Source organism: Peromyscus californicus, unplaced genomic scaffold, assembly GCF_007827085.1.
Source record: "Peromyscus californicus insignis strain IS unplaced genomic scaffold, ASM782708v3 Scaffold_6__1_contigs__length_162567912, whole genome shotgun sequence".
NCBI lineage: Eukaryota > Metazoa > Chordata > Mammalia > Rodentia > Cricetidae > Peromyscus > Peromyscus californicus.
Window position 1 is genome coordinate 130,157,097 of NW_026294584.1, and position 22,698 is coordinate 130,179,794.

The 22,698-nt window shown below is 38.8% G+C and overlaps 1 protein-coding gene across 2 annotated transcripts in view; it reads left to right on the plus strand.

Moving 5' to 3' along the window:
• The window catches only part of Pparg (peroxisome proliferator activated receptor gamma), a 136,244-nt gene that overhangs the window by 3,115 nt on the left and 110,431 nt on the right, over positions 1-22,698 (plus strand). For both annotated transcript variants that reach the window (XM_052721706.1, XM_052721707.1), the window contains exon 2: positions 21,475-21,547. The gene's annotated coding sequence lies outside the window, so the exon portion shown is untranslated. The remainder of the gene's footprint in view (positions 1-21,474; positions 21,548-22,698) is intronic.

Below are 22,698 nucleotides of genomic sequence, written 5' to 3' on the forward strand. Positions count from 1 at the left end.
TGTCAAGATCCTCCTGTGTGGGGAAGCTATGTAAAGGCACCACTGTGAGAACATCTATAAGTATTAGTGACGTATTTCATTTCCTCTTCAGATTATGAAGCAGTTGCTAACAGCAGGAGACTTTCATAAAAATTTTGTTAAAATAATTTCCCCCAAATTTCCATATTTTCACAGCTTCCACAGGGTCTGTAGGTGTCCGGTGCATATGTTGGTGGTTCTAATTTGTGTCTTTTTGCTAAATTTATTGTCATTTGAGCTTGGAAATATTCTCTGTGTCATGAAGTGAGGCAAATATACTGGAAGAAATTTCTGCTTTCATAGGATTCCACTAAGCAAATATTTGTAGTAGATTAAAATGCACTAGTCAAGACAATTTGATTTAAGTCAATAGTATATAATTCTAAACATATGCTCAGCCCACAAATTGTCAAACTGAATTTATCTTTTGCCTTTCTTATTTTGTGGCAAATTTCCCCGTTATCTATTACTTCACTTCACTCTCTTTCTTAATACCTAAAAGCGGCAAAAGGAGCAGCGGCGTGATTGCCTACAAAGGTCATTAAAAACGGAACTAAGTTGACCAAAACCAGCAAGACTGGTTAATATGTCTCGCCACCATATACCATACGTGAATTAGTTTCATAGCATATGAGAGTTTTTTCAATTAATTTTAATTTTTAAAAATCTTCCTGGACTTTCTTTGTCTATTATTTGCAGTGTTCTCACAATACAGAGGTAGATTTTGAAGAGTTATACAGTATATATTTAAAAGTTATTTATTTAATAAACCAACATATTTTAAATTTTATTTATCCAGCACATATAACTGCATTTAGAAGGCGATCTCAAACACAATAGGCCGTATTTTGGTGAAATGTATGATTCATGTTAAGATACTACCACCACTAGTATAGTATATCCTTAAATCATTGTCTTAAGACCTAGGTTTATGTGTTCTTACTATTTCATTCAATTATACATACATGTCAATATTTTAATCTCAAACATTCTGTTTAGAGTTTGGGAGTTTATACTGTTTATTTCAAGCATTATGAGCTTTCAAACTTTCCGTACTTGGAAAGTTGGGAGTTTTCAAGTTATTAATCTTTGTTTTTGTTTGTTTGTTGATTTTTGGTATGGCTGTAAGACTTTTATCAGCAAGCCTGGATCAATGATAAGAGCTTGGCCCTGAATTTAACTGAGCTGATATCCTAAAGACGGCCTACACGCCTATCTAGGTCAGCGCTAACTCGTTCACAAATCTGACTAGTTTGCTCTCTTACTACTTTTGAGATAACTGTTGAGAAAGATGATAATGCCTGTCATATTAGAGCCAATTCAAGAAAAGTTTATAGAAATATTCTGTTTTCAGCTGCAAATTATATTCCCTATTCCCTGATGATTTTTGGACAAAAACAAGCGTAACATTTTTTTTTCCCCGTCTTTATGAGTCTTTCATAGACAAGCGGTCTTTGTGCTCATACTAAGTTTCAAGGGCGGCAGACTTGTGCATTTATTTGATAAACCCTGCTCTTTATGGATTTTTATGGTACACTTTGAGAGCATTGAATATATGTTATCCAGGGCAAGTTTATTTTACCAAGCATAGTAGTATCCTTCAGCTCCAAAGGTTTACTACAGTTTACAACACCTAAAAAAACAAATAATGCCTTGTGCTAGTCATTAAAACTGTTTGTCTGTTTGTTTTTACAACAAACAATAACCCAAATTAGCTTTTTGAAAAGCTTGATAAGTCACTTGTGCCTACTAATAGGCCACTCACTTACTGGCAGGGAGCAACTGGACAAGCACATAAATGGCCGTACATTTGAAGCCCTCCACGGATTAACATATTATTTTAAGAGACTTTCTTTCCTATGCAAGAAACGGACTTGGACAGGATTCCGCAGCCTAGGCCGATTGCAATTAGTACCTCAGTGAGTTGTGTGCTTGCTGAGTGGGACGAAAGAGGCTTGTGCGTCGTACTGGGAGTGCCGGGGAGAACTGCTGTGGGGCTTGAACAGCATGCCTGTCTAAGATTGCTGGGGGGCTAGAACTGCACAGCGCTGGAGAAGAAAAAAAAACAACCTTCCAAGACCTGGAATTACCGGGCTCTAGGAGTGGCAGAGCTGCAAAGTTAGGGCTATGGAGGCAGAGAAAGGCTCAAGCTGATGCTTAAGTGGGGGTGAGTGTCTGTGGATTTCTCTTTGGGAGTGGGTGCCCGGATTCTGATTAACCTCTGCCCTCTTAATAGCAAGTACTGTTGGGGCTCCCTAAGAGTTTTGGCTCTCCTTTCATGCACACCAGTGACCAGGACAGTGACCGAGAAATCTTTTTGATAGAGTGTAATGGATTTTTCTCCACTGCACCCTTTCAGACACAAAAGAAAGATGCCATAAATCCTTGCAACTTGCATTGGTTACAATAAATTCAAACCTTTCAGGCAGAATTTAAACTAGATAATAGAATGAGGTTTTATTATATTTAATCATTTATTTTCATTATTTATTTAGATATTGGAAGTCAAACTCTGGCCCCTCTCTCAAGCAAAGTAGTGCTCTGCTACAGTTATACCCCCAGGCCCCACTTTATTGTTTTTGTGCTGTATGTTTGGTTTGAGGTACTGGTAATTGGACCCATGGCCTTGCATATGCTAGGCAAGTGTTTTATCACTCTCCAGCTATTAGTTTATATGTTTTATGTGGATGCTTGCTTTGCTTGCATGTATGTCTGTGTACCACTTGTATGCCTGGTACCTGCAGAGGTTGGAAAAGGGTGTCCAATCCCTTGGAACTGGCTTACAAATGGTTGTGAGTCATTATGTGGATGCTGGGAATCAAACCTGGGTCCTCTAAAAGAGCAGCCAGTGCTCCTAACTGCTGGGCCATCTCTCCAGGCCCACTTTATTATTTTTAGAAAATAACTTCACTACTAGGTTTAACTACTTAAAAAATCTTAATCTATGGACTTATCTAGAATTATACTATGGAGATAAAGTGTATTGAAACAAATTATCTGACCCCTGGGAAGAGTTCATGTTGGCATGGACCTGGAGTGAGGAGTCCTTCTCAGTTTACTGCAGATAAGAACAAGGGCAATATGAGGGAAGTGGAGAACAGGGGAATACCCTGAGAAGGTGGTGTAGGAGTAGAACATACAGATCCTGGTCTTCTCTGCTCTCAGGCACAGGTTGTGTGCTTACCACCGTGTCCTAGAATGTAAGATTAGCTTGTAAGAATTTCCCTGTTCCATGGTGACATCTCAGGCTTCTAGAATCACTGAAATTCTAAGGTTGCTTCTCACTGTTACTCTTGCTGGCTCTCAAGTAACTTGTGGAGAGAATCTAGCAAAGGGAATAGAGACAGGCTATTCTTTCTTCCTGTGTGTTTAAGCAATACATTCTCCTTTATAGTGAAGGCAATTAGGACTGTGAGACTGAGTGCTGGGATGAAGTTCTGGGATGAAGTCCTTAACTTTGACCCCACCCCTGCAGCTATCATTACCCCACTGAAAGTGCATTGTCATATGAAGGTCTGCAGTCCACTCTAAAGAGCCGGTGTTCCAGGCACAGTTAACTGACCACCTATCAGCAAAAAGAAAGGTTGCTTCCTTGATTTCTTGTTGCCTGAAAACACAGGTAACATTCATGTGGAGTTGGAAAGAGAGAGTAGAAATCATGTTTGGCAAATGCATAGAATCACTGCACTTAGGAGGGGGAGGAAGGGCTCATATGTGGAATTGGATAAAGGAAGTTAAAGGAAGGGAAATAAAATAAGGTAATATGTCGTCCTTGGCAGCAAAATATACAAGAGACCAACTATGTGGAATAGCAGTGATAAGAAAAGATAAATTAAAAAAAAAGAAAAGATAAATTATTTGTTTGCCTTGCATACATAGCTTTTCTTTTAAAAATCAAGACATGTACCTAAGAAATGGCTCAGTGGGTAAAGGTGCTTGATGCCAAGCCTCACAACCTGAGTTTGATCCTCAGGACTCGCACGGTAGGAGGAAAGAATGGACTCCCAAAGGTTGTCCTCTGAACACACATATAATAAGTAAATGTAATTTTAAAAATTTAAATCAAAACAGATTGCAGCTGGTCCTCAAACTATTTTCAACTCAAAAGAAAATAAACAGTTATTGTGCAATAGCATTTCACCTAGGAAATGTCATCAAAGTTCAGAGCTGTGAGCTGGCAGTTAGATAATGTAATCAAGCACTATACTATCACCCCCTCGTTATGCCCTTGATTTCCTCCACGATGCCACACTAATTCCCTGCTGTCTTCATACGTTAGTTCTACCAGCCCTCTAAAGCACCTTCCTAATAGAGAGCAGTGAAAGGGGGTTTTCAATCACTTCAGCGGGAACATTTGACTAAGAAGAAGAAATGGTGCTTAATGCTCTGGCAGATCCACTTCACACATACTCTGTTTTCTTCTCTCTGGGCTTGAAATAGTTACAGCAGCTCAATAAAGCTCTGTTAGAAACCAAAGCTTGGTGGCCACTTCCAAATCAGCCTTATTAGTTCTGTGAGTCAGCTGATTGGTGGGATAGAAGTTAAGAATGGCCACCATCACACCCTGTACTAGGATTACCTGCCATTAGTGTTTTACACAACTTTCCAGTTTGTGAACCTAAAACCGAGAATCCCAAAGCCTCACCTAACTACATCTTGTCCCTTTCTTGCATTTGATAATAACCTGTGTAAACAAGCTTTTGAGTGTGTGAAAAAGTATACCCATATGAGTTCTTTTTCTTATTTTGTATACTGGTTAAGGTTAATAAAAGAGAACACAAACATGTGAATGATATAAATACAAGTGAAGTTGAAACTTCAAAAAATTATTTGCATATGTCAGAATAATCCAGAAAAGTAGAGAGTGCACCCAGTCAAGCATTTGGCAGTGGAAGATTGCTACATGTTTCCTTGAAGCATTTGGAACGACTTAGTAACATCCTGATTTTATTTAAAGGCAATATAATATTTTAAATTTTGTGTTCAACAGTGTTCAAATTCACTGGGTTTTAGGACTGCACAAGTAATGGATGAAAAGTTTCTTAAAGGATGGTACCAATGGGGTTTTATTCATCTCTCTGTCTCCAGCATATAGCACAATGATTAGTAAGTGCTCAGTAAACTTTTTCTAAAAGAGTAAGGAAGGCTAGGGATGTAGCGAAGTTGGTGGAGGGCTTGACTAGCATGCAGAGCACTCTGGATTCTATCCCCAGCACCACATTAAATACAGACAAACCAACGAACAACTTGGAACCTTAGCGCTCAGGGGGTAGAGGCCAGAAGATCAGAGGTTCACCATATTCCTTGGCACTATACAGTGAATTTGGGCCAGCCTGGATTTATTAGGCTATATTCTTAGCCATAGCTTATGTGATGTTCTTTACTATATTTCACTTCATTCATAGACTCCCTGGGAACTAGCCTGTGAAAATCACCCTCACTGGCTTGCTAGATTACTTAGAAAAACCCCATGCTATTGTCAAGATAGGCCAATTGGTTGTTCGTAGCTCCTGTCACTGTAGGCTAACTGGATCTCTGAGACATGATCTCACTGGTTCTTTTTGTCTTTGAGTGGCAGTTAGGAATCCTGAGTCTCAAAGATTAGATTTTATACTATCACAGGAAAGGATCTAGCCCTGGAGGACTAGTCTATGTTAAGTACATAAAACAATTCTCAATTCCAGTTTAATAAAAGTTGACAGTGAGTCTTTGGTAGAGATTTTTAGTAACAGTTTTGTTTCTTACTCTAAAATTCTGTGATTTGGGGACTGCAGCCAGGGATGTGGCTCAATGCTAGAGGGGTCGTCTAGAATGCAAGGTCCTGTAGACAACACACTACGATTTAGGAGCTGAAGAAATTTGTATTTACGTATCTCTGATGTCATTGTAATTTAGTTCAGGCTGCGTAGAAAGCAGTTGAGCAATGTGTTGTATACTGTAATGCTATATCCCCACTTCTGAGGCTTTTGCCAGAGTGCTAGAGGATACAAGAAAAGCCCAGATACAAGAACTTTGTAAAAGCATTGTTATAAGAACCCATATTTGAACCAGCCATGGTGGTATGCACCTGTGATCCCAGCACTTGAGAGGCTGCAGCAGGAGGATTGCATGTTTGAAGCTAGCCTTGGCCACATAGTAAGATCCTATCTAAAAACCATACTTACAAGTGACACAGATATTCAGCAACAAAGAAAATAGTAAACTTTTTAGTTTCTCTGTGACCCTGATCAGTAAAGTTCAAGGCAAAGCATAGGAATCCTCTAGCTAGATAAATGTAAAGGCACTATATGAGTTTTTACAGTTATACCCAAATTTTATTTCACACTTAGTTTTGTTTCCCATATTGGATTTACCCATGCTCTTTTTATTTCTGTGACCTATTTGGGAATGAGAAAAAAAAAACCTTAAAATCCATCTTTTTTTAACAGTCTCATAATGTTTGCAGCCATACATAAGGTTCAATTTTGCAGATTTCTTATGGCCTGTGATCTTTTAGATCTTTAGTGTGTGCTGTCAAATAAAGTTTTGAAAAAGTTTGCAGAATTACTTTCTTTTAAAGCCCTCCTCTTTTAATTTTTTCTTAAAAATATATGTATGTATTATGCTCTCTTTGTTTTTTTTCCTCTCTCTATCTAAAACTGAATGACCCCATGAGAGAATTATTTGGTTTTCCAACTCCAGGCAGAATGTTGAACATGTGATCATAAATAGTCACTGAAGAAGAAGCCTGTTAAAGTAAACTTCCCTTATCAATGAGACCTTATACAAAATGTGATAGAAATACTGTACATAATGTCTTGAAAACAGCAAGGAGTAAGTTTCCCTAAATCCCTATGAGCCATGAAAAAATCACATATATTTACATAGATATGCACATATACATACAGAGTACAGCAATAGTCCTTAGATTTTTCTTTCTTTTTTTTCTGATGTATTATTCTAGAAATTCCAGAAGGAAAATTTAACTGCTTTTGCCTTTGACTCAGGTTATATATTGTTCTCGTCACTTTCATATATATATATATATATATATATATATATATATATGTCTATGATGCACACATATATATATTGCATCAGTGGCTTATGGCTTAGAATACTCTTTCCATCTCAAAGTGTTAAAAGTCTTCTAGAAGTTTTGTAACAGGAATCTTAAAGAGTATTATTAATAAGAACGAACCTGGGGCCAGTTATTTGGGTGAATGCTGGAAGGTCAGAGAAGCAGAATGAGCCATAGCCAACCTCGCCTTGCTAGTTCCTCAGCTGATCCTGTTTCCTCAGATTGGAAACTTTAGAGTCCTTATCCAGATGAATCTCAGCTGAACTGCTTCTCGAAAGCCTGAATGCTTAACCAGCCAAATGCTTCTTGTTTCTGGTCTTCACGCCTTATATATCTTTCTGCCTTCTGCCATCACTCCCTGGGATTAAAGGCTCACTTCTTGGGATTAAAAGTGTGTGTCACCATGCCTGGCTGTTTCCAATGTGGCCTTGACCTCACAGAGATCCAGAGGGATTTCTACCTCTGGAATGCTAGAATTAAAGGTCTGAGTGCCACCATTTTCTAGCCTTTGTATCTAGTGACTGTTCTGTCTCTGACCCCAGATAAGTTTATTAGTGTGCACAATATTTTGGGGAACACAATACCACCACAAAGTTTTATATCAGTGATACTAAATATTTTCTTTGGCTCCCAAGTTCCTGCTGATTTAGTCCCTAATGTCAGCCAATGTGAACTGTAGCTAACAAGACTTCAATTTCTAGGTCTTAGAATCTATTGGTAGAACAGACTCAATGTCTTGACACCTTAGAGTAAATCCCCCGAAGCTTTTCTGTGGGCGGATGCAGTATGAGGCATCAAATCCTGAGCCTTGAGCATGCTAGGTAAACTGTTCACCACTGAACCACCTCCTTAACACCTCACATCCTAGGTAGAATGACCACTCCCTAATCTAGTTATTATAACTACTTCACTTTTATGAATTAATAAATTGCCTTATTGCCATTTATGTTTGGTATTTAAAATGACAGAAAATATTGACCACTTAGAAATAAATTCTGAACATGAAATGAGGGCAGTACAAAAGGAAAATACATTTGAAGAATTTATGTGAAATCAGATAGAATTTATTTCCCATACACAGTGCTGTGGAATATTGAGAGAACTTCAATGTAGGCATAACCACAACTTTCAGATTTGGCAAATGTTGCCGGCGTGTTTATTGTATCCCACAAACTTCATCTTTACTGAATGACTACTGACTTTAGGAACCATGTATCTTTACATCGGGATCAAAATCTGTTTTCTGAAAACACAGTCACATAAATGATGAGAGTGGAGCTTGGGAGACTAAAGATCACAATGTGCTGACTATAAACCTGCATCTAACACTGGGCGGTTAAAGACCCTGGTTCAGAGATGAGAAAATGACAGTGACTGAACATATAATATACTGGCTTGACTGCCCATACAACCCATTCCATGTGTTGACTACTGCTCAGAATGGTCTCTGACCCTAACAAATAAATATAGCTAACTCATTTGATTTTGATATGAATATAAAGCTTTAAATATCAGCATTACAGAGTATTCAAATTGCTCTTAATCTTCACCAAAATGAAACGTGAGTGGAAGACAGACTTACTCTGATGAGTAATCTGATGCAGTCTGTCTTCTGTACCACATTACATTTACTGATTTATGGGGAGAGGTGTCATTTCTTTATGCGTATGTTCCTGTCATGCGTTATTAGAGTACAGGGAATGTGTACCATAGCTCTTGCCATCCTTTTTACTGATCTGTGCACTATATACCTTCCTAGTTCTGGCCTGCAGCAAAAGACAGGTGCATCCGAAGTCCTTAATATGTACTTCTCCACTTGATTTTTAGGAACAAGTATGTGCTTTTTCAGTATCATTTGCACATGGTTCTTAATATTACTACTCCCCAAATTGTCAGGGAAATCCCAGAATTGCTCTTTTTTAATGTGAATTCACATTCTCTGTAACATTTTTAGGAAATGTGGAATTAACGTCAGAAGAGACTTTCACTCTGCTCACTTTGATACTCTAGAGCAGGTAGAGTGAGACATGAAAAAGGGAAAAATGTTAATTACAGACCTCAACATTCTGCTTTAGCTCTCCTTGTTGTCCTGGTCAGAGGAACAGGTTTCATAATGGCCTAGGGGCCTGAGCACTGTTTTTTACATTCCTATTTGTAGACTTCCAATTGCAACAGTGACAAATTCTGTTTAGTACTACAATTGGGAAAAGTTTATAATAATGCACAGCACAAATGTTGCTGAGACTTACTATCTAGGCATCGTGTAAGTCTGATTCCCTTTCATACTTTTTGTCAGGTTGGATAAAACACCATCAAATTTTGACCTATCCATTGGCTTATATTGGACAGTAATCTTTTTTTTTTTTTTCTAACAGGGTTTCTCTGTGCAGCCCTGGCTGTCTTGGAACTCACTCTGTAGACCATGCTGGCCTCAAACTCATAGATCTGCCTGCTTTTGCCTCCTGATGAGGAGATTAAAGGTGTGTGTCACCATGCCCAGCTTTTAATAATAGTAATTTAATTGCTCAGCTATTTCATGTATGAACCACAAGTACTATCGTCATAGTTATTTAATAGTTAATCTTTTCCAAGGAAGATCTATATTAATGAACAACTTCAAACTATCAGACTGAGAAACTGATTTACATATAAAAGCAAAACCAAAAAATAAGCCTCTTTAAAATATTGCCTTGTGACATCTCTGGACACCCAATTCTTCCTTGTAGGCCTTCATCTGTGGATGTGGAATGAAGGTAGGAGTCTGTTTGCTAAAGCTGAATGCAGGGAACCTGCACCCTCTCCACCCTTGGGCAACCTGCCATTTTCTTCCTGTTCTCACACCTGTTCAGCTACTAGGGCAAAGAAACACTGACTAGATACATGGAGGCCCTTTTCTTCCAGAAAGGAGCCCTACAGGAAGGATAAAGAGCCAAAGCGGGGTTGAGATGTTCTCTCATTTAATTACCCAAACTTCAGTTCCATTTTAGTACTCTTTCATGTCTTGCTGCACACAAGGAATTAAACACCTGTTTAGGTAAGTTCTTGGTTCTGAGAAAGACACAGAATACCGTAGCTGGGAGTCTTGAATCTGCCTAAGTCCCAAAGGGGTACAGTTGAAATGGTTAACCAGCAACCCACAGCCACATGATGATTCAGGACTGAAAATGAATGTGACTGAAATTCAAAGGAGGGAGTAGGTAGCCAGGAAAAGCCCTGCAGAGAAGAGTTCAGAAGTTCAAGAGGGTCGCCTTAAAAAAACAGTGCAAAAAATGTACAGAGAAAGAAACAACAAAGAGCTGAACAGAGCAGGTCTTTTCACAAAGACGTGGGCAGATTGGGGGTGAAGTCACTGCTTCATGAACACAGGTTTCCTTTGGGAATGGGGATGCTTTGGAACTATATCAAGGAGACTTCGAGCTGCGTTTCTTTTCTTTTTAATGAAGTACTGAGAATCAAACCCAGGCCATGTGCATGCTAGGCAAGCAGCTGACTACCATGCCACATGCCAGTTCCTGGCTGCATGGCTTTTCCAGTGTTCTAGCCAGTGACCCTGATCTGACCACTGCACATTGTGTACATGTATTGAAATACCATCTGTACTGTACACTGTATACAATCATTATGTGTCAACTAAAGACAAAATAGACAAGAATATACTAGATACTGCTGTGTTATATACTCTGAAATGAATAATTTTATGTTTCCTCAAAAATTAATGTTCCTGGCTTGAGATAGTAAAAGAGAAAAAAAAAAAAAGAATCTCCAGTGTAAGAAAACCAAGGCTGGAATAGTGACTAAACACAGCCCCAGGGGACTCTACACAAACAAACTGGAGGTGGAGAATCCAGGGATATGAGCAGGCAGAAATGGGGTTGGAAATGCAATCTTTCAGACCGATGATGAATGGTCTGGAATGCAGATAGAGGAGTAGGGCTTTTATCTTAGCAGTGGGGAGATTCCAGATCTTAAGAAAAAGTTGGAGATGGTTTAGTCAGAAGATTAACCTGGCAGCTGTATGCAAAGAAAGCCATCAGGAAGCTGTTAAAAAATCTGTACATAATGTGTGGAACACCTGTGGGAATGAAGACAGAGGCCCACCTGAGCCGTGCTCTGAAGTACTGGCATAGTCCACACTCTCATGCACACTGACCTGGAGCAAGGGAGGACAGCTTTGAGGTGACATTGTCATAGAATTCAAAGCATATACTTTGACCATTCATCAAAGTATCCACAGTGTGCTGCAGAGAGAATGCCCTTCACCCTCAAATTAGATCCATACTGTCTTGAAGAGTAAACTACTCTGGGGACTTGCCATAGGTTTTAGGGTACCTTCTCTGTGTATCACTTTATATGTTGGACACAGAGGCTATTACATACAGTAGGCAAGACAGAGCTAGTCCCTTTCTTTATGGAACTGTTACACAGTCCCTATCAAAGGATAGCTAGCCGTTAAAGAGAGTCATAGTTCAGCTCAGTGTAAGGAAAGAATTGTGATAACTATAGCTATCCAGCAGTGGGAAAGGCTGCTGAGTAAGCAGAAAATGCTTGGTCATTAGAATCCAAGTGAGTCTCGTCTAAGATGGCTTCCCCTACACACTTCCTTCATAATTAGCTACTTTAGAACATGAACATATGCTAAGTTTTTAGCTTTTTCATCAGTACTTGTAAATAAGCTTATGTGAATATATGTGAAAATTTGAATTTTAAAAGTATCCTACACTTAGTTCCACAACTGGATTGTGTGTGTGTGTGTGTGTGTGTGTGTGTGTGTGTGTGTGTGTGTGTGTCTATGTGTGTGTATGTTTTACTGGGAACTGAAACCAGTCTCTCCTATATGCTAAGCACATGCTATGCCAATAAACCACACACACCCCTACTCTAGTTCTCCAATTCTTTTTAAAGAAACTATTATTTTCCAATGCTTTCTCAGCCGTTCATTTATTTCCAATTTTAATATTTATAGTAAGTTCCTCTTTCACGTGATTTTTTCACAAGTAATGCAAATTTCTGCAGAAGTGAGTTACGTAAATCTAAGTCAAGCTGCTGACCTTTAAGTCATTTGTTTTTCACTCCTGTGATGCAATGTCATTATTGAACAAAACCTGATGTGACTACCCACTTGGGGATATCTCTGGGGTGCCATTTTTTTCATTTTTAAAAATTAGTTCTTTGAGAATTTCATTCAATGTGTTCTGATCACATTCACTCCCCTCAATCCCCAGATCCACTTCTTCGATGCCCACTCAACTTTGTTTCCTTTTTTATTTTTACCTATCAAGTCCAATTCAGGCTGCCTGTATGCTGTTGGATATGTGGCTCTCCACTGGAGCATGCTAGTAGAGCTTGCTGGGAGAGCTACCAGGGACTACACTCTTAAAAGAAACTGACTCCTCCTCTCCCAGCAGCCACCAATTTCCAATAGGTTTTTAACTAGGGGTGGGACTTGGTGCCTACCTCCCTTTTCCATGCTGGAGTGGGATGCTATTTTGATGTGTAAAAATAGATAGCTTTTATTATTCAGCCTATTTGACTTAGTCATTAAAAATATCAAATTGTTTCTCTCAACATCTAGTAATTAGACTTACTACTGATTATTTGCATTTTATAATATGGTAACTTTTTAGACTCGTGTATATATAGGAGTGATATCCTCAGTATGCTTTTTGAGAAATGTAAGAATGTTTTAACCCAGATAAGGAACATTCTTTTCATGGGGATTATTTTAGTGCTTATAATATCAGGTGAAAAAAGAAGGTTGTCTGCAGAAGAAGAATGCATTTCATTTCATCGCTAGTAAAATACCTTGTTAAAAGTTGCATCCCAATGGTGTATGAGTAAAATAGGTTATGCTTTTCACCAAAATGTATATAAAATTTTGACATGTGCCTAAAACATTACCTACTAAATATTAGGCACTCAAATATTTATTGAACATTGTTCAGTTATGTGAAGTGATGGTAGATCAGACATCTCAAGTGAAAACTTAGTGTCCGAATAGGCATAGTAATAAGTAAGGAAAGTTTAAGTTTCGAGAAAAGGGAAGTCACTTTCCTTAAGGTGACATTTAGATATAATTACCATAGTGAAAGTTTGGGTTAAATAGTTTTGGTGGTATCTTAATGTCTATGCAATATTTAAAATACCAATGATAACTAATTCTGATGGTTAAATTCAAAGTGAATACATACTGAATCTGAGCATGCGTTATTGCTGAATGGCTGGAACCTCTGAGCCTCTCTTCTTTTTCTGTCACCTTCCTTTCTGCCCTTTTCCCTTCCCTCCTTTTCTCCCTTTCTTCCTTTTTGTATGTCCCTCCCTCCTCTTCCCCTCTCTCCCTCAGCCGACTCTTTCCCCTCTCTTCTTATAGTATCTCTGGTTATTAGCCCCTTTTCCTTGCCCTATTGTTTCATTCCTGATGCTTCCTATATTCTCTTTTCTGGGGTTTTACAACTGCTTCTTCTGAAGATTCTTCCTTTGCATTTCTGTTTCTCAGTGCCTATTATTATCTCTTCCCTTGGTCAAGACTTTGACTGCAATGTGAAACTAATGTGTGGTTTTAATCTACTAATCAAAAGATCAAACAGGGATGCCTTTATTTTGAATTTTTTTCTGGTCTTTCTGACAGAATGTGGTTTCCAATGATTGTTTTCCAAATGGGTTTTTTTAATTCGCTAATTCTCAAACTGTCTAAAAGGGGCCAATAGGCCTTCACTCCCTGGTGTCTTAGTTAAGGTTACTATTGCTGTGATGAAACACCATGACCAAAAAGCAAGTTTTGGGAAGGAAAGGGTTTATTCAACTTACACTTCCACAGCACTGTTCATCATCGAAGGAAGAAGTCAGGACAGGAAATCAAACAAGCAGGATTCTGGAGGCAGGAGTTGATACAGAGGCCATGGAGGAGAGCTGCTTCCCATGGCTTGCTCAGCCTGCTTTCTTATAGAACCCAGGACCACCAGCCCAGGGATGGCAATGCCCACAGTAGGCTGGGCCCTCTCCCATCAATCACTAATTAAAAAAGTAGCTTACAGCTAGATTTTAAGGAGGCATTTTCTCACTCGAGGTTCTTCCTCTTCAATGACTCTAGCTTGTGTCAAGTTGACATAAACCCAGCCAGTACAACTGGTAAATGCTTGTAAAGCACAGTAGCTTGTTGAAGTGACTCCTGATTGTCTCTAGCAACTTTCACTTCTACCCTTTTTTCCCAAACAGCACGGAGAGCAGATGATCCTTGAACCACTGATTTGGGGTTGTGTCCTCCCTCACATATGCAGTTACACAAGAGAGTCTGTCGTGTTCATCCTGTAGCTCCTTGTCTAGAACAGCAGTAATGAACAGCAGATGCTCAGCAGATAACTGCTGCTTTAATATAATCATACCCACAGTCTGATTCTATTTCCCAGTCCTCAATAGCTCTCATAACTCTCTTATGTAAAATTACTCATTAGGGCATCTTAGTCTATAAATTATTTATAAATGGAAGTATGTGATTCCCTGCTTAGAGCATTTTTTAACCCTTCAATGTCCTGCTTAGCCTACCACATAGTTTAAATCTTCAGCCAAAATGTCACTTAATCATCTTGCTGAATGACTGTTTCTTAATTAACTCAAGCAACAAAAAGATAAGCTAGTTATTGAGAGTTATCATTAATATTTATTGATCAGCAACCCTGTTTCAGGCTCTATTTAAAGCACATTGATACAGGATCTTACTTTATTCTTCCAACAGTCCTATATTATATATAATGCTAAGGTTACGTACTGGAATGGGATGTAGCTCAGTAGATAGAATATGTGTCTAGCATGAATAACATCATGGGTTCCATCCCCAGAACTGTATAAACTAGGGGTGGTGACATATGTCTGTATCCCAGCCCATGGGGAACTCAGAAATTCAAGGTCATCCTTGGCTAATAGTGAGTTTAAAGTTAGTCTGACCTACAGGAGCCCCTGCCTCAAAAGAAGGTGGGTGCATGTTGTGCATTTCGTACATTACTGAGGTCAATGAGGAAATAGGAAGGGACCAACTAACCTGCCAAATGAGAAAGCTAGGATTTGAACCCAAGTAATCTAAACCTGGCCACCAAGTCCTACACAGGAGCCTGATTTTACAGTATCAGAGTTCCCAGAGAATGAAATATCTACAGATACACACATACCCCCACTACCATGCCTTGTGTAACAGATGTAATGTAGGCTAGTGGTTCTAGTTCACTGAAAGTCAGTCTAGTGTGTGATAGTGACTTGAAAATACAGCATGCTTTTGTGTTATTTGTGACAAGGCAAATGAGATTACCAAATCTTTGATGTATATTTAGAAACTCCACTATTACCTAAAATCAACCACTGGGGGCAGGACAACCACTGTTGAAATTCTCTCTCTGCCAGGCAGTGGTGGCACAGCCTTTAATTCCAGGCAGAAGAAGCAAATCTCTGTGTTCAACGCCAGCCTGGTCTCCAGAGAGAGTTCCAGGACAGCCAGGGCTACATAGAAGAACCCCGTCTCGAAAAGGGAAAAAAAAATTCTCTCTCTCTCCCCCACCTTCTTTCCTTTCTGCTTTTTAATACAAATAAAGTCACTTTATTTTGTTATCTGAGGATATAACCGTCAATTGAATAGTAAATTTTATAAGGTTGCTGTAAAAATCTAAGGTTAACTGGCCTTGATTGAGCTATTCCTCTAAGGAATCAGTCTTCATGGTAAGAGGGGATACAGCAGTGAAAAGTCCAGTGGAGTTTGTATCCATGGGAGCTGGCTCCAACATTTATATGAAACGTAGTATTTCAATATAATCTATCCATATATTCCTATTGCTCTAAATTGCCTTTATATGTCCTGTTATGTCTAATACAGAATAAATGCCAGAGAAATTGTTCTACTGTGTTGTTTAGGGAAAAACAACAAGGTAAAGGTTGTTACATATTCAGTATAGGCACAGTGGTTTTGGAATGTTTACTTATGATTATCATGGGTATGTATGATATATGTGAGTTTGGACATACACATGCCATAGCATGAGTGTGGAGGTCAAAGGATGGCTTGTGCAGTTGGCTCTCTCCTACCTTTACATGGCCTCCAAAAACTGAATTCAAGTCATCGAATGCTTTACCTGCTCAGCTAGCTCCCTGGCAATGTATTTTTTTAAAAATATTCTCAGTGTGTAGTTGGGTAAATCTTAGGATACAAAATCCTTGGATATAGAGGAATGACTACATTTATCTTGGAATAAAAATTACTAATTTGAATATGTTTGCATACTTCCTACCTTCACCCAACACATGTGAGGAATACTGTACGATGGAACAAGATTGCTTTCCCTGCCTTTAAAAAAAGATACAGCTCAGTTTGCCCATCATGTATGAACTCCTAGGTTCAAGCTCCAATATCACACAGGTGTTTGTGCATGCGTGTGTGCACACACAATCTTCCCATGTCAGTTCTAGACTTTTGTGATAAGGTATTAATAAAAAGGGGCTGGCCATGAAGTGCTGGCAAAACTGTGAAGCTGATGTGCTAAGTCAAAGCTCAAAGAAGAAGAAAGGGGAGATCTTGAATTTTCTGAGCTGGGAGTGGAGGAAGTGGTTAGGCAGCAGGGCTCTAGGGAAGACTACAGAGAATGTGAAAAGAATTTAAGGGGAGGGCAGAAAGGGCTGCTTGTGGGTAGGAGCTGAATACTATTCACTGGATTTTTCAAAGACCCAGGTAAAAGCTTGGAATTGTCTTGAATGTTTTGAAGAATGAAAAATATTCCCATTAAGTGATCAGTTGTGTTTTCTTTTAGTTCTCCCTGCCTCTTGCCTCAGTTTACCCATGCTCCCCAGGCCAAAGTCCACCCTCCAGCCCATATTCCTTAACTGTGCTTCTTTGATATTTCAGAGGGAGAAGATAGATTTGCTTGGTTTGTATTGAGATGCTGGGAGCACCTCAGCAAGAGATGAGTGCTCCAGACATAGTGGCCAAAAGATTTAGAACTCTTTCTTGTTTAGTTTGGGTTGGGTTTGTGTTTTGCTTTTGAAGCAAGGTCTTGCTATGTAGCTCAGGCTGGCCTAGAACTCATGATCATCCTGACTCAGCCTCGTAAGTGCTAGGATTATAGACCTGCCCACCATGTCCAGTGCGAACTTAAAAGTTCTTGAGAGTAACTTAGAAACTACACAAAGGAAGGTGTACCATGCTCAAGAGTAGAAAGAAGAAAGCCAAAGAACTTTTAGAATGTTATAGTAGGACAGTCTCAGAAAGAACAGGCACAAAAGAAGTAGCAGGAAGGCAGGATGAAGCAGCAATATTCAGGAGCCCGCTCAGATCAGCTTGTAGAAATTAATTGTAAAATGTAAGGGTTTTACTAAACCAATTGTTAGAGACTTCTTATTAAATATTAGATTATATGAACTTACAATCAGACGGGTTATGCTAAAAAAAGCAGACACACAAAAAGGTTATTTCCTAGCTCTTACATTGTTAAGATTTGGCATTATGTCTGTGTGGTGGACATTCTGCCTCAGAGATATCATGCTGGAAACTTGAAACCCATGTCTTACACCATATAAACTCACAAATCCTCAAACCAGAGCATTCTCTTCATGTCAGGAGGGCTAATGAAGCATTTTCTCACTTCACCATTTCACCATTGGAAAACAGTAGAAATCAAGAAGTTGAATGGGCTAACAACAAAACAGCTTGTAACTAGTTTCGGTAGAGAGTTGTGTGACATCACCCCAGTGCATGGAGGAACAGAAAAATGGCAATTGATGAATCCACTGTTCGGGTGAAGTTGGGAATAATGAAGCTATGTGAGTTGCTATTGATGATGTATTGTGTTATTTAATTGTGAAGCTTAACAGAGTAGTTATATCTTAATGTCTTTTATAAATCTCCAAAACGCACTACACACACATTTATTTTCTAGTGAAACCTTCACTGTTGGAAAAGGAACTGGTTATTTATAGACTACACCTCAGGAAATGCTGCTGTCATATTTCACAATTAAGAACATATTAGTTGTAAGTTTGAGACAGATTCTTGTTATTCAACTTTCTTAGTTTTTAAAAGAAATATTATCAAGAACAAATGTTGAGTTAATATTGTTTGGTGCTAGGGTTTGGGACCCAGGTCCTTGAGCATGCTAGGTAAGAAAGATATCACTGAGATACAGGCCCAGCCCAACAGTGGAATTATATAGAGTACTATTTTTGTATGTTTTGAGATAATCATATGGCTTGTTTTAAAATTGGGCTAATGCCATTACATGAACTTAATATCAATTTTTGGTATTAAATTGCCTTTGCTTTTCTGAGATAAATACAATTTGATCAAGTAGGTTTTTAGTATATAATAAAATTAATTAGCTTTACTTATTGTTTTAAATTAATATTAATAAATAGGACTGATATTTTTCAGTGGCTTTTGTTACATTAGTTTATGCGTGTGTGTATGTATATATATAATTATATATATCTGTGACATGTGTACATAGTGAAGGTTACAGGACAGCTTGTAGAAGTTGGTTCTCTCCTTCCACCATGGGGATTCTGGGAATTGAACACAGATCATCAGGCTTGCCAGAAAACTCTTTTACCCAGTCATTTCAATAGCCCTTTTTTGATGTTTTCTTCTGTGGTGAGTGGGAAGTGGTAAACTTTTGTATCAATATTATGGTACTTAAAAATTAATATGGTCACCGGGTGGTGGTGGCACATGCCTTTCATCCCAGCACTCGGGAGGCAGAGCCAGGCGGATCTCTGTGAGTTCGAGGCCAGCCTGGTCTACAGAGAGAGGACAGGCACCAAATAGTACACAGAGAACCCCTGTCTCGAAAAACAAAAACAAAATTAATATGGTCAATGTAAAAGTTTTTACTCAAAGCCGGGCGGTGGTGGCGCACGCCTTTAATCCCAGCACTCGGGAGGCAGAGCCAGGTGGATCTCTGTGAGTTCGAGGCCAGCCTGGTCTCCAAAGCGAGTTCCAGGAAAGGCGCAAAGCTACACAGAGAAACCCTGTCTCGAAAAACCCAAAAAAAAAAAAAAAAAAAGTTTTTACTCATAGTTTAAATATGACATCTCTTTCTGTAGCATTTTAAAAGGACATCTGTAAAATTATTTTTGGCAAGAGGATTTTGTTTTATTTTGTTTTTTCGGCAGTGATGGACATTGAACCCAGAGGCTTGTGGGTGGTAGGCAACCGGTTTACCATTGAGTTACACCTGCAACCCTTTGAGGATATAATTCCTGGATAAGTTTTTGATGATTTCCTTTTTTTTTTTTTTCCTATCTCTTGGGTCAGTTTTCACTGTTCATTCCATTTCAGGCAAATTAATCTGACAGTTGCTCTTGGCCTATATTGTTATCTATGTGATTCTAGTAGAAAGTCTTATTTCTTATATGAAGCAGTTGAAGGAGTAGGCAGAAATAGTTTGGCCTATTGTGAGCTTTGTGTAAGTGCAAAGCCGTGATCAGTTTCTTTACAGCCTGGGTCTCCAGGTTTTAGGGAATTAAATGGATTGATCATCCAATGAACATAACATAAACATAGAATGTGAGGGAGCTCCGTACACTGTCCTCAGACTATCTCTGTCCTGTGTCTGTAGACTATGCCTTGAACACACAGAACAGTCTGAATGGATCCAGAGAGTAGAATAGGGTATGGGTGATGGTTGGAATACTGCCTGCCTCCAGAGGGAGGAGGAACTGGCCTTGTTTTCTGTTTGATCTAACTCTTGGGTCACAAGTCTTGAATAGATAGCAGTTTCTACATTTCTGTGTATTTTTTAAGAGCGAGAAAGAACATGAAGTTGTATGGGGGAAGGATCTGCAAGGATCTGGAGGATGGGAAGGAATATGATCAAAATATATGTGTGAACATTTTTTAAAATAAATGAATATTACTTTCTTTTTGTCTAGTTCTTAATGAAATCATATGCATTTAAGGAGGACTGGGAGCAAGTGTCAAGGAAATTAATATTGCTTCATCTTAACCTAGATCTTCAAATTTTTTTTGAGGTAGTGGTTTTGTTAATTAATTTCTTTATTGATATTTTTCTTTTGTTTTCTTATTTCTGAATCTTTTTTAAATTTTACCTTACACACTTTTAAAAAAAAGTCAGAGTAGTTCAGAAACAAAATAAAACAAAACTATTTCTTACAGATAAAGCATGTGTTAAATATGCTATACGTAATAAGCAGTTTCTGTGTGATGCTGCCTTCACTGTTGACTAGCAAATTAAGTGTTTATGTAAATCATTATGGTGGAAGCCAGCAGTCACAGCCAAAAAACAAGGTATACAGGCAGAAAGTGCTGACAATGAGCTCTTCCTGTGGAAGACTACCCTGCTCTGAAAACAGAACTGCAGCTTACTAGTGATACTGAGATGCTGTTCAAACTTGCCTGTTTTCAAGCAGCTGTAGTGCACAGTGCTGGGGAACACCAACAAGCAGAGCTCATTGGCTGAAGTTCATGTTCTTAAATGTTAGAAATAACAGAATGGGAAAACAGTTCATCTTCATGATGTAACATTTTTACACCATCCATCATGTAACAGTACAGTTTCTGTCAGTTCCAAGAAGTCAGAAAAGCAAGTGTTGGAGTCTTGTGTATGTCAGAGTGTGCAGAAGGTTAGGTCTGCAAGCTGGGGCTCTCCGGCCCTCCTGATAAGGCTCTTGGCACCGGATGCTGTTTTGTCTTTACTGAATGTCCTATTCTGGGCTCCCTGAGCATTTTAAGAGACAAGGATGTGAATCATTATTTAGACAATCTGCTCCCTGGACCTTCCTCTGTAAAGTCTGCTTAGCGTGGTGTGTACTTCATCTCCCATACCCAAGCAGGCTGGGCACTCTACTTTGACCTTAGACTTCTCAACTATGTAGCTTCCAGGTGAAATCAAATTTCAGTAAACATCAGCTTTGCAATGTACAACTCTTATCAGACTTTCATCACCCCCTACCCGGGAACTGGATATGGACAGCAGGCCTCCTGGTGTGGCTTCTATCAGTAAACCATACCCAGAGTCCTCAGCCCTGTCTTTTGAGCTTGCTAATCCTTTTAAAGATCTAGTTTTTCCTAAGTCTGAATGGTGATATAGTTATTATTAATTTGATATATTAATTGGGTGCAATAAAAAAGTTTTGCATCGTGTCAGTGATCTGACTGGTAAAGCAAGAGGAGCAGATCAAATGCCTGTCTATTATGCAACTATTCTGAGGTTTTTTTCATCCTATGTGATGCACAATGAATCATTTGATGGTATGTTGGTTATTTCTAGAGAATATAAAGCTTTAAATGTGCAGGAAAAAAACAAATACTGAGATGAAAATGTGTATATTTGCCTTTTGGCAGCCTGGGTTGTCTGAGTATTTTGAGTACCAATGAAATTTGAAAATATTATTTCTTTTTAATTATTCAGATTTGAAAGAAGCTAACTGTGAACCACTGATATCCAAGAAGGACATTTTTAAAACAAGGACAGCCCTTTACTGGTATGTACATCAGAATTTACTATATTACATTTGTATTTTAAAAACATTTTTTTTACTGCCTCAATACTTTCTCCTACATAACTTGCCTGTTAGTTGTGGTTCATAATAGCATACTTGTCTAAGACAAAACAAAGATAGGAAAATGCCCTAGAAGTTGGGTATAACACAAATATTTAAAAATAGTCCTCTAATCTCTTATTTTTATACCCATGTAATGACTCCAAGTGCATTATTTTAGATTCTTATACTTATGATTAAAGTTAGATAAATATATCTTATCTGGTCCTCATAGGCCATGCAGCCCTAACCTCTGATCAGACAGTAGGCTCATATATATATGAAACATTCTTTTTGAGGAGAATTGCTAACTTCAGCTTGTACCTACATGAAGGTACTTCCTCCTTGGGACTGACTAGCATGGGGTATGACTTTAGGGCCTGTGGACAAAGTTCTGGGAAATCCATCATTCCTTCAAGACCTGTGTGCTAAGGCAGTTCTTACTCCCCTAGTGTGGCTTTTTGCCTGGAGACCTAAGTTACTCTGAAACTTTATGTAGTTTTAGGACTATTGGTTATAGTCAACAAGGAAAGTCACAGGATGGCCCATTTTTCTGAAATCTGTAGATGCATTGAGAAAAGAACTATCAGATAAATACATTCACAAATTAATGCAGACTGTGTGTGCATGTGCATCAGTGCATGTGTGCATGTTCCTTAGCTCTGTCCCCTGAGAGGACCTAGATAAGAGATTCATTAGTAGCAAACCAAACTGTGGAGTCCAAATGCCATTTTCTCCCAAAAGAAACTGGAGTTCTTTGTAGAAGAGGTTGATTGAAAAGCTGAGGCCAAAACAGTCCAGCATAAACCTGGAGGCCTATGTGGTGCCAGGAGCCAGGGTGTGCTCCAGAAGAGTCAGGGTGGGAGGAGAGAGCCTAGCAGGCAAAACTGAGACAATCTGAGCAATAAAACCAACTAACTGTGGAACTGCATTATAGCTCCCCAAGTGAAATATATACAAGAGTTCTGACTGGTGTAAATAATTACAGAGTAAATGAATAAATGGGGGTGGAGAGAATGATGACTCTTCTTTACAGAACTCAGTAAGAAGTGATGGCAATAGAAAGTTGTTGTCAGAGAACCATAGCAATCTTT